Here is a 16,415-nt window from a genome sequence, read left to right on the forward strand (position 1 = left end):
AGATATAAATAAGTAACTGAATAAAAAGAAAGCCCACTTGGTCAATAAATATTAGAAATATGTTTAACTCAGTAGCAGGCAGGGACATGCACATTTAAACAAACCAACAAACAAGCCAAAAAATTGGCTACTATTTCATACATATCAAAGTAGCAAAAATTACAAAGCCTGAGAAAAGAGGATGCTGGGGTGGGAGTTACAAGAGTCATCCTACAAGATAATGAAGTAAGTTACTTTCTCTGGGTCTTTGTTATTCCATCTATAAAAGAAGATGATCTTTAAGAATCCTGCAAGCCCTAACATTTCCTTACCCTCCTCCCTCTGTTCAATTAAATACGATCCTACCTGTCCCGAATTCAGTAATGAAGGAGACATATTATTTGTCTCACCCAGGAGGACAGGCTCTGCTAGAATGATGGACCCTGTTTTGCTGTATTCATTTGTTCTTTTTTTTTCCTAAAATATTTATTAGCTGCCTACTACATATTGGACATTTGACAAGTCACTGCCCTTCCAGTGGAGGAAGAGTGAAAAATAGAAACTCCTAATGAGACAATCCTACATGAACACAGGGACTGTTATGATGTGTGATGGGCAGGAGTGTACAGAGGCAGCAGGAGAGGCTAAAGCCAGAGCTGAAACATTAGAGAAGGATTTCTAAACAGCCACGTCTAGACAAGACTTGAAGGCTGAGTAGCATTATCCACATACAAGGAGGAGCAGACACAACCGGCAAAAAGCAACAAACAGCACGAAGGAGTATCAAGAAGTAAAAGAGAGTATCTGAAGGGTGCCATTCAAGAGGTAAAGGGTAAAAAGATAAGGCCATAGGGTGTACAGATCCCAAGAAGGAACAGACCTTGGAAACTATGTTAAAAGGCTTAGTTTTTATCCTAAGAGCAAGGGAGAGCCATTGATGCATTTAAGGCAGCAGAATGGCAGGTCTGAGTTATAGATTAGAAAGGTCAGTCTCCAAGGTTGAGGGCAAGGAGTCCAGCTAATAATCCAGGCAGCAGACGATGCAGAGCACGTGTTACAAGTGCCTGAAAAGATGGAGCGAGATCAGTAGATCTGAGAGATTTGGGAGAGGTAGAATCAAAGAGACCTGGTTTGATTCTGTTTGATTCAGTGGGAAGTCAGCAAAGGGGAAGAATCAGAAGACTCTCAGGTTTATGGCTTAAACAAATGTGGTAAAGATGATGCTATTTACTGAGATGCAGATCACAAGTCACAGGGCAAAAGGGGCTGTGTACCTGATGACAGTCTGGGACAGGCTGAGGTTGAGGTATACGGGGGACATCCCAAAGCAGCTGTCTAGTAATTAGTTGGATACATGACTCTGAAGCCCTGATGAGTAGATTTGCCTCGAGATTTTGATTTGGGACTCCTCCCTCTATAGTAGGCAATTGAAACTCCACTGGTAGATAACATTATCTCACTAAAATATCTAGAATGAGAATAAAAGCAAAGGAGACTGAGAACAAGTTGTCAGAGGGGTAGGGAAAAAATAGGAAAATACAGTTTTATACACACACACACATACACACATAAAAGTAACAAATGTCAACAGCTACTGAGATCCACTAGAATTTTCTATCTCTAAATATAGGTATCTATTTTTTCTTAAAGGTTTGTCTTAGCAAGACTGACTTTTCAGGGAAGTCCCATGATGGTTTGTGGACTCACCCTGCACCAGAGCTGGCTTGAAGAAATCAGTCTATGGCTATAATGGGGCATTGAGACTAACTGTGGAGAATTTGCCTCCCAATTTCTGCCACCCCCTAGGAGTGCCTGCCCTGGTAGAAAGTGTCATTTCTGGCTTCACCATACTTGTCACTCACACCTACCTGGTCCCAGTGGGAGAGGCAGCCCTCAACCAACTTGCTCTGCTGTGCCAAATAAGAGCGAACAGGGAGCTCACAGGTGATGCTGTAGAGAGAGGTAAGGAAAGCATCCTGAGACACAGAATGTGATGGCACATTTAGGAATTTAGCCAAAATGATAAGGACAGCTCTCTAATTTTAGAAGGAAAAATAAAAAGTCAACTGAGAATTGCTCTGGGACTGAATTCAGGAAGTACCAAGAACTGTTGCCTCTAAAAGGGCACTTTCTCTGCAGACGGTGCCAGCCTTGCTAGTTCTGAATTCCTCCAAAGAAAAGTGGGGCCCAGCAGAGTGTTCCTCTGCTTCTTTAACCCCTTCCAAGCCACCATATGGTCTCAAACGTGTACCATTTCCACCTTGCTAGTCCAGTCAGCCACTCACCAACCAAGCATCCAGGTCACTGTTCACATCAAGACCTTGACATCACTGCTTCAACTACGAAAACACAAAGGATCAAACTGAAAAAAAGAAAAACACTTTGCTTTGTGTTTGTTGCCTCTCTACTACGAACTGCACACATTTCAAAGGCAGACACGGACGGCAACTTCAAGCAATTCTGCTGAAGTGAAGTCATCAGGATGGTGGCCTCGACCAAGCAAGAAGTGGATGACGGGCTGATGACGATCCCGAGGTTCTAGAAAATAGAAAGTAGAGACCTTGATCTCCGCAAGATATTTCCACAGTCATAAAACAGCAGGAGGGAACACACACAATGACAATGTTTGTCAAAACACTGTCACTCGCGAAGTGTGTGTTTTAAGAGGTTAAGAGGAAGAAAGGGGTGGGCACGGTGCATAGAAAGTTTCAGTCGTGTTTTCAAATCACTCACGGGGTGGAGGTGCTGAAAGGCCTGCTGGCCGGGGATTTATGCATAATCGGATCATTCAAAACACAAATGGCTGCCAGAGCAAAGTACAATGTTCACTGTTGAAATCACAAAAAAAGCTTTGTTTTAAGTAGGCTGACTCGACTGAAGTCGAGTTTCAGCGCAGTGTGTTTTTGCTTTGGGTGTCATTATTTAGTTTGGCATCCATGCCAAGGAAACCTTTCTCTTACTTCGACGGTTGTTTTTCCTTCTGCTGCTACAACTGTGAATGTCGAGGCAAGATCTTGCTGCTACATATTTAAATGAGGACTGGTTGGTTCCCTGTTTACCTTTGATTCCGATGAAGGGAGTCGGGGAGCATGGGGTCTTGATTGCTTGCCAGGACTTGTAAAGCTGAGAGATGTGTGCCTTGTCTCTTGAATCATCTGGAAAATCAAGTTTAGCTGGTTTGATCAAAGGGTTTGCAAGTCAGTTGAGAACACTTGCATGCAATAACTATAGATAATGCATACATCGACCAGCCAAAGGCCAAAAAGCTAATAGCTTTGCCAGCGATAAAGGATTATGTATGTTATGCTTGTGAATACCAAAGAGAGGAATTCTCCGCTTTAATATGGACGGCTAAGGTTTGCACTGGTTAGACATTCAGACCAACAAAATACTCTAAATCTTGGGGACTTAAGTCAGGACGAGAAACTTTTAAAATCCGGCTGCTATCTGCCCATTTAAATCCGGTGTGGAGTGAGGGAATAAACGACACACTTCCTACTGACAGTTCATCAGGAGAGAGAGGAGTAGTTTTACATAGTTGTGAGTTGAGGTCACCTCATTTTGGGGGGAGTCCTTTTTCATTCCATGTTTCTGGCTACAGCACCTGCAGAGACAAGATGGCTTTGATGGAGATTGATGTAGAAAGGGCCTGGCACGCATTCTTTTTTGGACATCCTCCTTTGGGGCAAGTTGGTCACGTGGGAAAAACTTGATTTCTCAGCCAAGAAATGACTCCCTGGATTAGAAACCTGTCTCTCATGATGGGAGAAATTAGAAAAAAACCCGAAAACCGAAAAAGATCCTTCAAATCATCTGCTTTTGGTCTTTTCTGTGAATTCCGCATCATGTGATTGGGTCTCCTGTGTTTATTTCAAGTCCAATGTTTTTATTTTGATTTAACTCACTTAAAAGACAGCACACCTCTTGGCAAAGTGATACACAACGAATTAACTACACCTTCAGTCAGTATTTCTTATTTTTTAAAGATAATATTAAATAATTCCCCCCAAAGTTAGCCACTCAGTGCCTGGGTGTGAGTGAAGAGCATTGTGGCTGCCTGACTGTCACTGCATTTCCTAATGTAAACACTGCTTAGTTACTATTGTGAAGCCTCGTGAAACAACTGTTGGGGAAAGCTTTAAAAACACAGACACACACACGCACTTGGCGCACTGACCTGGCATTAAACTAAATTACAGGTACGGCGGTGACATATGTAAACGAATCTGCCGGTACAAGTTACCAAATGTTATGTGCCGCGTTCCATCATAGGCAATGCATTATTCAAGTTTTGTACTAATTAAAGAACTACTTTGTTGCTAAGAATCAGTGTATTAAAAAACATAAGTTCTTATTAACTGCTTTCCCAAGAGTTAGAAAGATGAGAGGTGGCTCTCAGGTTTCAGGGACCTATTATTAGGTTCTCAAAGTATTTTCTTAATCGCGTGCATTTTTTAAGAGAAAGCTCTGAGTCCGTATCACATAAACAAGGTCTGATTGTGGGGTTTTAAATGGCTATCTTGGGGTTTTCTGCTTTCCACGTTGTTTTTCCTTCTCACGCCACCAAATTTCACTTCTCGGAATCGGGACCTGAACCAAAGTTAAACATCATAAAGAAATTTGCTCAGTAAAACAGGGCTTTTATTGACTGAAAAGCATTTTTACAGTGTAATCTGCGTTTTTTGTAAGTCCTGGTGGAAAATCCCCTTTGAGTGAGTGGTACTTAAAGATTTAAAAACACACGTTTGCCCAGGAAGATTTCATAAACTGAAGGAAGGGGACAGAAGGGAAAAGAGCTGAGGTATCTGGCCCCCTAGTCTGTTATCACCAGAAGAACAAGAAGGCTGCCTTATAAAGGGCTGCCGTGCAGCTTGGCCTCATCACTCAGCCTGAACCCAGATCTGCAGGCAACGCTTGCTCTCTGCCCAACAGTGAAGTCTGCTAAGACCAGGACGGCAGTCCCACCTCTGCTCTAAGGACCCTGGCCCAGATTCTCTGTCCGCTCACATTAACATTCGTATTTTCTCCTTCCTCTCAGTCCTCCTCACTTTTTACCCATCACCCAAAGTTTTTCCCTTTAACACTTGTGTTGTTTTGTTTACTTCTCAAGACTCATTTAATCTAACAACTTGGCTGGGAGGGTATAGCTCCGTGGTAGAGCACATGCTTATCATGCATGAGGTGCTGGGTTCAATCCCTAGTATCTCCAATAAAAAATAAATATTCAAACAATTTCTTTATCCGGGGTTTTCAGGATCCCAAGGTCCACAGGGCACCCCCTTTCTCTTAACCTGAAATGGTTGTGACACAAAAGCCCCTCTGTCCATTTCCCTGATAACCCTCAGCCCATGGCTCAGGACCTGCCCGTTCTCTTGTTTTCTGGCTCACACTTGAGAGTCATTTGTAGAAATGAGAGGAGATTCAATGTCACTCTTTCTCACTTGCACCTTGATGGACTTTCTTGAGTGGGTGGGAGTTAGGTGAAATTACAGTTAATTTGTCAGAAGCTGTGTACTCCCTTGAGAGCATGGAACACATGAATATTCTCAATCATGTGTGCACAGTGCAAAATTTTGAGAGTCAGTGCTGAGGCATGTTCCGCTGCCTTATTTTTACTAAATTTGCTCTTTATTTTAAATTCTGTGCTCTTATTTGAAGCACCCTTTCTGGTCTTCTGTTTTAAGGCTCCTTCTGTTTCCTCTGAGGTTGCTTGATGGTCTTCAGTCAAACGGAGTCTCTGATCTCCAAACATACCCACCAGTCAACCCCATCTCTCTGTTTCAGATTAATTCCTTTCTTCTCTTGATCCAATTCCTTCTCTTCCTTTAAGCCTCTCCAATCTTCTTCCTGGTCTATCTTTTATTTTTTAACCTATTATGTCTTTTTTATTAATTTTTTATTGAAGTGTAGTTGATATACAATGTTAGTTTCAGGTCTACAGCAAAGTGATTCAGTTATACATATGCATACATATATATTTTTTCTTTTCAGATTCTTTTCCATTATATGTTATGACAAGAACTTGAATATTGAGCTATCATTTTTAAAACTATATAGAGCTCTCTAACAGTCCCATAAATCAAATTCTGCTTATCTCTGTGCTTTTAATTTGTTGTGGGGTTTTTTTTGGTTTTTTTTTTTTTTTTTTTTTTTTTTTTTTGCCATCTTCATCATCGTCCCAGAAGATTAATGCATGCCACAAACATGGATTGGCACTAAATAATGTCTGCCTTCCATGTTGTTGCCTGCTTTCTCCCTAGCACCAGCTTGTGGTCACTTTTCTTTCCTAAATAACCTTCTGCCTCTGTGCTCATCCGTTTACAACCTCTCTTCCTGCGTGCCCCTCGCTCCCTCCGTTCCTGGTGCTATTCCCACCTTCTTGAACTTTGTCAAGAGTTTTTTATTCTCAAATTGCTTTCTTTATTCTCTCTCATCCTCCTTTCAGCTTTCAGAGGATTTGCTTTGTGTATCCCTTTACCTCCAAAACTTTCCTCCTCTCTCCTCTGATGTAGATTCCAACCTGGGAAAAAGACATCCTAATTCCAAACCTATCAACACTTGGAATAGCAAATGACAAAGCAAAGACATAACTTCTTTTTTCCTTCAGAAAAAGTCTTTCTGTACAGTTTCCCCAATATTGTTGGCAGCAAAATAAATACTATATTTTTCCTTGAAATTGTAACTTTAAGTAAGTTCTGAAGCTTCACATTTTTTCCCATAAACTCATCAATTATGTCTTCCAGAGCATCATTTTACAGATTTTCCCTTTTGCTGAGCTGATTTAGTGATTTGGCATTGGGTGGAGGAACAATGACTACTTTCAATACACACATGAGTTTATCCTTAAAACAGGACTTATTCAGTCATGGATTGACTTATGTTTGAAAGCTAATTGTTGATTTTCACATAAGCAGAATTCTTCTGCTAATAAATTGTAACCTACAGCTCAGTAAGCAGTGTGTGCCCTGATTAGGCATTCAATTATCTTATTAAAATATTGACACCTAGAATTATTTAGAAAATGTTTATTTTATATTAATAATACTTTCTACTATCAGATTTAAAAGTTCCCCAATGAAAACCTTGAACCTATAACTAAATGTCATACTTTATTTTTGATCGTACATGTCTAGATTGTAAGTTCAGAAAAGACGTAAGTCTATAACTAGTACTGAATTTAAAAAATAAACTATGAACATATTATAGACTTCTGAAACTCAACATGTACCAAACTGAGTCATAATTTTTTCCTTAAATTTTATCTAATTCTATGGCTATTTCTATGCAAATTCTTCTCAGATCTTTACCTTAAACCCTATGTTCTTCCTAAGCTACAGATGGGGATTCCAGCTGCCTATTGCCCACCTTCACCTAAAACTACCCTTGCAAACAGTGGATCACAAATGAAGTCCTCCTCCCAACCTGCTGCTCATATGGACGCAGCCTGTAAGAACTCCAAGCTCGGTTTGATCCAAATGCTACAGAGGCACCAAAGAGGGAGGACCATATGCATCAGAGATGTGGAGGAAGAATTCACCTGAACGTGTTTATTGGCACTGATTTTTGAAGGATGAGCTGGAAGTCCCAGGACAAAATTTACACACACACACACACACACACACACACACACACACAGACACACACACACAAGAAAGCGTGATCAAAGCAGATTCATAAGACCCATTATCAATGCTCTTGTTCCAATACCATCAAGGCTTCTCTGGATTTCAGACTAGCCTCAGCTCCAGGAGCTATAGAATCCAACCCATCACCACGTGGATTTATCTCTAACCATTTTCTATCAAGACTCTAGATACATGTGCCCCAATGTTCACAGCAGCAATATATACAATAGCCAAAACAAGGAAGCAACTTAAATATCCATTCACAGATGATTGGATAAAGAAGTTGTGGTATATATACACAATGGAATACTACTCAGCCATAAAAAAAGAGAATTAATGCCATTTGCAGTAACATGGATGGACCTAGAGATTATCATACTAAATGAAATAAGTCAGACAAAGAAAGACAAATATTATATGATATCATGTATATGTGGAATCTAGAAAAATGACACAGACAGACGTATTTACAGAACAGAAACAGACTCACAGACATAGAAAACAAACATGGTTACCAAAGGAAAAGGGATGGGAGATAAATTAGGAGTTTAGGATTAGTAGATACTAACTACTGTATACAAAATAGATAAACAACAGAGACCTACTGTATAACACAGGGAACTACATTCAATGACTTATAGCAGCCTATGGTGAAAAAGAACATGAAAAAGAATATAATAGAATCACTTTGCTGCTGTACACCAGGAACTAATGCAATATTGTAAATCAACTATACTTCAATAAAAAAATGTTTTAAAGGACTCAATCTGCCAGCCAAATCTAAATCCTCTCCTTCATGTTACTCCTTTACTCAGAAAGCCCTTTATCTCCTCTCTGCTTTGAGACAATCTATTCACTATTCACCTCTGTGAAGCCTTTCTTCAGCCTCCTAGCAAAATAAATAGCACTTTCTTTAAACTCATTTCATATAGCACCTGTCACAGCCAGATCTACACTAGACTGAGGTGTGTACTAATCCATCTCTCCCACCAGACTATAAACTCTTTGAGAACAGGGACCACATGTTACATATCTGCACCTCTCTGGTGGTGCCTAACACAGTGCTCTGTACGTGGCAGATTATCTGTTACTATCTGCTGAATTGAATAAATGGTTACTGAATGAAAAAGATACACATAATTTTATCTACATAATCATAGCTAAGCTGATACAGGTGGGTACTATGCAATTCTTTTGGCTTCCAAGCCCCAACTTGCTGTTGAATCATGTGTAGACTTCCTGACAGATAATTTTTTATATTGCTAGGATTTAGTGGTATAAAAATATGACCTAACAATTCGACTTCCAGTAAAAGTAGTTCCTTAGTTTTACAATCTCTGTAGATTAAGGGTTATAACTGCCCATGATTCTTCTCTCTTACCAAGGAAAGCAATTTCAGTTTTAGGGTGAGTTTTTGCCTTTTGCCTTTTGATGACAGGCCTTTAAACTCAAAAGGAAAGATTTTATTCTGACAGAAGTTGATACAAATTACACTGCCGGTGAATCTTGTGTTGCACGCAGTTTATTGCCCATACTGAAGTACATTTTCAATAGTCTCTGAGTAGAAATTGAATGATTTGGTATAGATGGTCATATCTTACACTAAATCTTCAACTTAAACTTTTCTGCAGTGAATAAAATCATCATAATAATACTGTTTTTTTGGGGGGCTGCAGCTGATTGGAAAGAAATAAAAGATTTGGGACGTTTCATTTATTTTGGCCCATTTCTATGGTGGAGATGGTAGCGACCTAAACTTCTCAGCTCTCCTATTTGGGAGCATCTTAATGGGTTGGGGCCCCTTGAGCCAATGGGACGTTTTCAGCCTTCCAGGTCAATCCTATATTGTTCTTGAGCCACATAGATTGTAATTCCACGAATATCAGCCCTATGCCAAGTGAAGACCTCAAGCTGGTATTTAGCATTACATTTTATTTTGTAGTAAATGCTTTTCATATTCCAAAACAAATCATAAACAGATGATTTGAAACAGAAATCTAAAAAATGAACTATATGTTGATTGAAATATTGTCTTTAATTTGGAAGTCCTTTCTCTATTCCAAAGAAGGTTATTTTGCTCATTGAATTATGCCCTAAACTAATGATCAAATGTCTGGCAAATTAACCTGAAAATGTAATAGATTCAAGTGAAGAACTATATTAGAGGTTTTAAAAATATAATTTATATGTTTCAATCACAAGTCTTACTGATTTTAATCAAATGTATCAGTCTCCAGTAACCTAGCCCTACATATCTGACATAATTCTCAATCCATTCTGCTTGAAACATTGACCTTTTTCACTTACCGATAACAGTTTGCCGTTAAAAATAAGATCTCTTCAATTATTAGAAGGCAAGTCTCTGGTTTCTCAAACAATTAATATATCAAATTTGAAAAGCTTAGGGGGAGGGTATAGCTCAGTGGTAGAGCATGTGCTTAGCATGCACGAGGTCCTGGGTTCAATCCCTAGTACCTCTGTTTTTAAAAAAATAAATAAATAAATAAACCTAATTACCCCCCCCCCCCAATTTGAAAAGCTTATCTTTGGGGTAAATATAAGCATTCCCAGGGTCTTATAGAGCATTGCTTCTGACACTGGAATACAATGTCTTCCAGTGATTCCAACCTACTTTCACCAGAAATTCTGAAATATTGTCCACTGTCATTATTTCACTGACCCTTGTCAGGGTACATCAGGGAGAAACTCTACAGCTCCAAATGAAAACAACTTTTGACTTTTGAAACACATTGCTTCATTTATCCAAGGAGTATGTTATTCCCTGTTCTGTGCATAGTAAGATTAATCCAAAGTATAAGACAAGGCCCTTGGCTTCAAACAAGTTATTATAATCACATCACGTGAAGGGCAACAGACACCACATAGAAGAGTTCTCATGGGAAGAAATGGAGAAGCTGAGCAGGAGGTGGGTCATTTGACTTGATGTTGAGGAGGTACAGCATGAGAAATGCTTGGGTCCAACCCTGATGTGTTCAAGAATCAGAGAGTCTGTTGGGGGTGGCAATAGTGATAGGGACAGATTCAAGTCTGAGGAGCATGGACAAGGGGTGAGAAGGGCAGGCTGTGGAGTGGTGGGAAAAAAATCACTGGCTTTGCAAATGGTAGGACTGGGTTTGAATCCTTAGTCTGCACTGAACTGGGTGCCTTAAGATCTTAAGCAAAGGATTTGAACTCTGTGAGCCCCTATGGATGCAATTTGACATTTAAAAACCATAAAGAGTGATTTAAAAATGCAAGATGATAAAGTTGATATTAATATGTTATTGATAATTATATTAAAACATTCTCCAGATGAAAGTTCTCCAGGGACTTCCCTTTGGCACTTGCCATAAAATCTAAATTTGTCATGGTCTACAGACAAGGACAGGGTCAGGTCCTACCTACTCTTCAGTTTTCCTTTATCTCTGATGTCACTTTTCTTCAGACACACTGGCCTCCTTTCTTACACCCCCCAATGGTCCAAGCTGAACTGAGTCTTCTGAACTCCCTATTTCCTCTGCTAATCTCTCCCTCCGCCCCACGCTCCACTGAGAAAAATCCATATCTCAACTTGAACATCTCAGAAAGGCCTTCTTTAGCCACTATAAAGGAAGATCCCAATGTTTCTCTGGATCCCACATCCTGTGTGGTTTCTTCATGGCATTTACTGTCCTCTGAAATCACATTGCTTTGAGGTTTCCTGCATCTTCAGTTTTTTCTGCTCTTCTGCATCATTTTCATCCCCACTGAGCAACAAAACAAAAACTTCTTGACTCTATCTCTCTTCAGTTGTTGCTTTCTTTTACTGCCTGCAAAACTCATTGAAAGGATTTCTGGATTTCCTAGCTCTATCTTCTGCTCTACCATCAATCTTGAACTTACTCTAGTCAGGCCTTCATCCCCACTGCTACCGAAGGCAAGTTCCTGTGCCTGACGCACCCTGAGGCCAAAAAAACTGAAACGTCAGAGTTTGGAGCAGAGAAAGATTCATTGCAGGGCCGAGCAAGGAGGACAGGGTGGTCCATGCCCAAGAAAACCCTGAAATCCCTGAGGGGTTTCAGCAAAGCATATTTAAAGGCCAGGTGGGAGAGAGGAGTCGCGGGGTACATGATTATCTGTGCACAATTCTCTAACTGATTGGGAGTCGATCACAGAATTCATTGAGAATTGGCTGATGTTGAGGCAACAGGGTGGTCAACATTGTCAATCCCTAGGCACCAGAAGGTCTGGGGGCCACGTGCTCTCCGTCATCAAGTAGTTATTTTCTTCCCTTTGGTGGTGATGTTTAATATCTGAAAAACTCAGGAAATATACATGAGATACTATTATCTGGGTGCTTCAGAGAGGAGCTACAGCAGAGGATACGGGGCAGGGGTCTGCCCCCGGGAAGGCCTCACAGGGCCCTGCTCGGTTACACCTCCACTCTGTGAAGCTGCTCTTAGCAACATCACTAATGACACACTGTCAAATCCAATGGTCAGGTCTCAGCCCCCATATTCCTTTGATTAACAGTATTCGACAACATTGATCACTGCCTCCTCGGGAACACGTCTTCTTTCCTTGGCCTCCCAGAATCCACTTTCTCTTGGTTCTCCTGCAACCTCACAGGCTGCTGTCAGGCTCCTTTGTTAGGTGCTCACCATCTTGGAGGTCAAGAAGTCAGAGTTAATCCTCAGGCTTCCCCACCATCTACCCTCCCCTCCCTAACTCACCTTATTCAGTCCTATGGCTTTAATATCATCTGTGTGCTTTGGTGTTAAAGCATCTCCCCAAAAGAAGTCTTTACTTTGTGGAAGGACTCTGTCCCCCACCACACAGTTGTTGTTTCTGTACCTAATGTCATTGGACAAAGACAACCTGATTATTAGGCAGTCAATAGTCAGTCGGCTCCACTCATAGAAACATACTTTTTTTCTTGTTCATTGCTTCATTAGGTATGAAAAATAACCCTAATCACTGAGTCTCAGTCACTTAGCACAAAAGCCTACATCTCATTCATTTCACAGTCCAACATGCGCCAAGGATTTAAGGACTAAGTCTCCATCTGTGGTTGTATCTTCCTCTGGGTCCCTGAAGGACTTCCAATTTTTCTGTCTTGTTGTGGTTCCTTCTTTATGTCTTTAGTTCTAAAAGATCTTTTCTAGTAGGTTTCAGTCTTTTTCATAGATGGTGGTTCTGCAGATATTTGTAATTTTGTTGAGCTTGTGAGAAATGGTGAGCTCAGGGTCTTTCTACTCCGCCATCCTCCTGCTCACATCAATAAAACATGGATTTTTAAAGGCATATTAAAGACCTTAGTGAGCACTTAGCTTCTCTTTGTCATTTTACATAAGGAACTTGATAACAGAGAAGTCAAGTGACTTGTTATAAGTCACACAGAGCTGAGTCTAGAATCCAAGGTTTCTGATTTTTCCAGTTACTAAGGCAAGGTTCTTTCTGAGAGCCAACATTGTGTGATTTCTTGCATGAAACTATGTGCCTGAACATCAAATGTCATAGAATTTCAAAACTAGCAGTGGTTTTCATCATCGTCATCTCAGCTCTTTCCCTTAGAAATGGGAAAACTGCTGCATAGGGAGCCACGGCCTTTGAAGGCAGAGGAAATATATCCTACAACCAGTTACAGATTTGGACCTTCAGGCACAAAGACTGATTAGATGACAGGTTTCCAGAAATGTAGTCCACACTCTTAAACTTGATTGATCTAGATTCTGCTTCTCTTTTATTTGTCTTTCTTCATCCCAGGGTATTTCTCTCCTCTCATTCATTATTAGTAAGGGTTATTGCGTCTGCTCTTCTTTTGAAGCCTCATCATATTGAAATGTCACATGTGATTGCATTTATTTTGGCTTAAGAGCAGTTTCCCCTTCATGATGGCCTGGCCCATTCTGTAACATTTTGTTCAGCTGGTTGGGTTGTCAATGTAGGATGTTTGGTGATACAATGCTGACATATTACTTGTTTATATGCTGTCATGTCAGTTTCTAATTGGGTGGCTTGAAAATAAAAGTTTATTTTTCTCTGGATCCCTTCCACTGTTTGTTTCAATATTCCTTCTGGGCAATCCCACTGGTTGTTGACTGACGTGAAAACATCCTAAGCTGTTGTAGCCAACTGTGTTTCGTTTCTTCTTAGTTTCTTATAGTTCCACTTGCACAAGCAATGCCAGTTTTCCTGCCTTCTCAGTGTAGCACAGCCGTAGCTGAAAACAACCTTGTTTCCTAGTACCACTTGACCTTGAATTTGCCATTCCCTTGTTAGTATATTTAGAAAAAAAATTTAAGGGAGTTACTGGGGATTGAACCCAGGACTTCACACATTCTAAGCATGTACTCTACCACTGCGCTATTACCCCTCCCCTGTCCTGACTTAGAAATTTTATGATGAGGTCTCTATGAATTACGACATATTAGTAGTTAGTTGTCCAAACTTTGCTCAGCCGATGATATTGGTCATGACATTTACTATTCTGTTACTACTCTAAAGATGGCTGAATTACCATGATTTTTTTCTTGGAAGATTTTCCCTCATTTTCATTTTATTGGTTCCTGTTTTCTCAGTTCCCAATTTAGAGACAGTTTCAAATTTCATTTTCAAATTTCATTTTTCTAAGGCCAATGTAAGTCCCAGTTCAAAACACCTGTTTTTATATCTATCACTTCCCCCTCCCTTCTTATCTAAGTAGAGATATCCCAGCTCCTTGCCTTCTTGCCATTTTATGATCTTCCTGCCCTAGGAACTTTTTTTTCTTTTAATCCCTGACTCTGCAGCATGGCTAGGTATCCCCACTGAATTGTTCTGTCTTCTCTGCCTTACAAAAGGCATCTTGAAAACTGCCCGCCTGCTGCTACAATTCGTTTCTTTTGATTGTCAAACTTCTTACCTGTTGTCTTCAACCCCTCCTGCTGCCGTCTTGCCTCACCGTGGTCTCTCTCCAACCCACCACACTTCTGACACAGTCTGTTCCAAGGTTAACAATGGCCTCCTTATTGATAAATTCAGTGGGCTTGGCACATTCCTTAGGTGACTTTGTAGTGTCTTTCTACAGATTAGACCCAGCAACCCAGACTGCAAGTGCCCCTCTCTGTAGTCTATTTTTACTCCACCTTTTGGTTTCTCCTTCTCCCCCTGCTAGCTCTTTACTTGCCTTTTTTGCAGCCTCCTCTTTTTTGTTTTTTTATTTTTTTTTTTACTACTTCTCTAAGTATGAGGCTTTCCCAGGCATAACCTCTGACCACTGAGCTTCTTTAACTGTACCTCAGCAATTTCATTTCACATCCTAATGGCAAAACAATACATCTAAAACAAAAGCTCACCTTACCCCTCTGAAATCTGGCTGGCCCCTCACACTTCTCTCTTAATAGGATCACCATTACCTAAATCAGAGGATCACAAAAATTCAGAATTACCTGTGTAGATTTCCTCTTGCCTTTACTCCCTTACCCATATTCAATCAGTCACAAAGTCTTATTTTTCTTCTGCCCAAAATCTCTTCAATCTAAACCCCCCCCCCCACTGTTACTGTTTTTATCCATATTACCACCAGTATAATTTGGGCCTTTAATTACTCATGCTAGATTTAATGCAATAGCTTCCTAAGCACTGTCCTTGCCTATAATGTCATACCCCTCCCCAGTCCATTTTTCACGTTATTATCCTAACATACTTTGTTATGGCAGTTTTTCATTGTGAATTTTCCCCTTCAAAAACCATACCTGGTTACCTAGGGACACATATAGTTCACATTCCTTAATTTGCCACTTGCTGAATAGCATTGTACTAAGCATTTTATCTATACATTATGTCAGTTAATACACACACACGCACACGCACATGCACACACACGTACCTGTAAGGAATAATTATCATTAGCCATATTTTATAGATGAAGAAATGGAGGATTAGAAAGATGCTTTCATGGGGGAGGGTATAGCTCAAGTGGTAAAGTGCATGCTTAGTATACATCCTGGGTTCAATCTCCAGTACCCTCCTCTAAAAATAAATAAATAAATAAATTTTTAAAAAGATGTTTTCCTGTTCCCCCAAAGATAGTGAGTAGGTAACTTCTAGGATTCAAACCCAAGACTCAAAAGTGTCCCTTAATACCTAGGATACATTTAAGCTTGGACACGAACCTACTTCCCAGACTGCAATTTTCCATCTTTCTCTTTCTACAAAAACATAACTGGCATGTCCCTATCTCTGTATTCTCTTCTTCCTTCTCCTTCTCGTTCTCCTTCTTATTCTTATTCTTATTCTTCTTTTCCATCTACCCAAACTCTAATGGGACCCACCCTAGACCACTGAGCCCACATAACTTTCTTTTCCTGTCACCATCATTCACTTGGTTCTCAGTTATATATTGCCTGTTGGTGTGTCTTATAATATTGTATTGTAATGCTATTAACTCTAGTCAATCAAATAATGTACATTGATACATGTTGTCTCATCAACTACGATGTAAGGAAAGCAAATTTCTTATATGTTTTTGGACCCACCTCTCAACCTCTACAGCCCCAACTCAATAATTTGCTTATAGCGCATGCTTATTGCATAGGTGATGATATTTTATTTAATGCCTACTGTATGTATAGCAATATATGTTCTTTTTTTCCCCTTTAAAATATATTGCTATTTTTGTGGTTTATTCACAGGAATTTCTGCATCACAATAGGCATTTATTTTAAGTAGTCTAGGCTTTGATAATGTTTGTACTTTTTAATTTTTTCTAGCTTTATTGAGGTATATTAGATAAGTAAAAATTGTATATATTTAAGGTGTACAACGTGATGCTTTGATATATGTAAATTG

General features: G+C 39.9%; 1 non-coding gene across 1 annotated transcript; it reads left to right on the forward strand.

The window, feature by feature from the left end:
- The first annotated feature begins 5,115 nt into the window (after positions 1 to 5,115).
- Positions 5,116 to 5,188, forward strand: TRNAD-AUC (transfer RNA aspartic acid (anticodon AUC)). Its single transcript has one exon. It is a non-coding gene; the product is annotated as a tRNA-Asp (tRNA).
- The last annotated feature ends 11,227 nt before the right edge of the window (positions 5,189 to 16,415 follow it).

This window comes from Camelus dromedarius, chromosome 13 (genome assembly GCF_036321535.1).
Source record: "Camelus dromedarius isolate mCamDro1 chromosome 13, mCamDro1.pat, whole genome shotgun sequence".
Lineage (NCBI taxonomy): Eukaryota > Metazoa > Chordata > Mammalia > Artiodactyla > Camelidae > Camelus > Camelus dromedarius.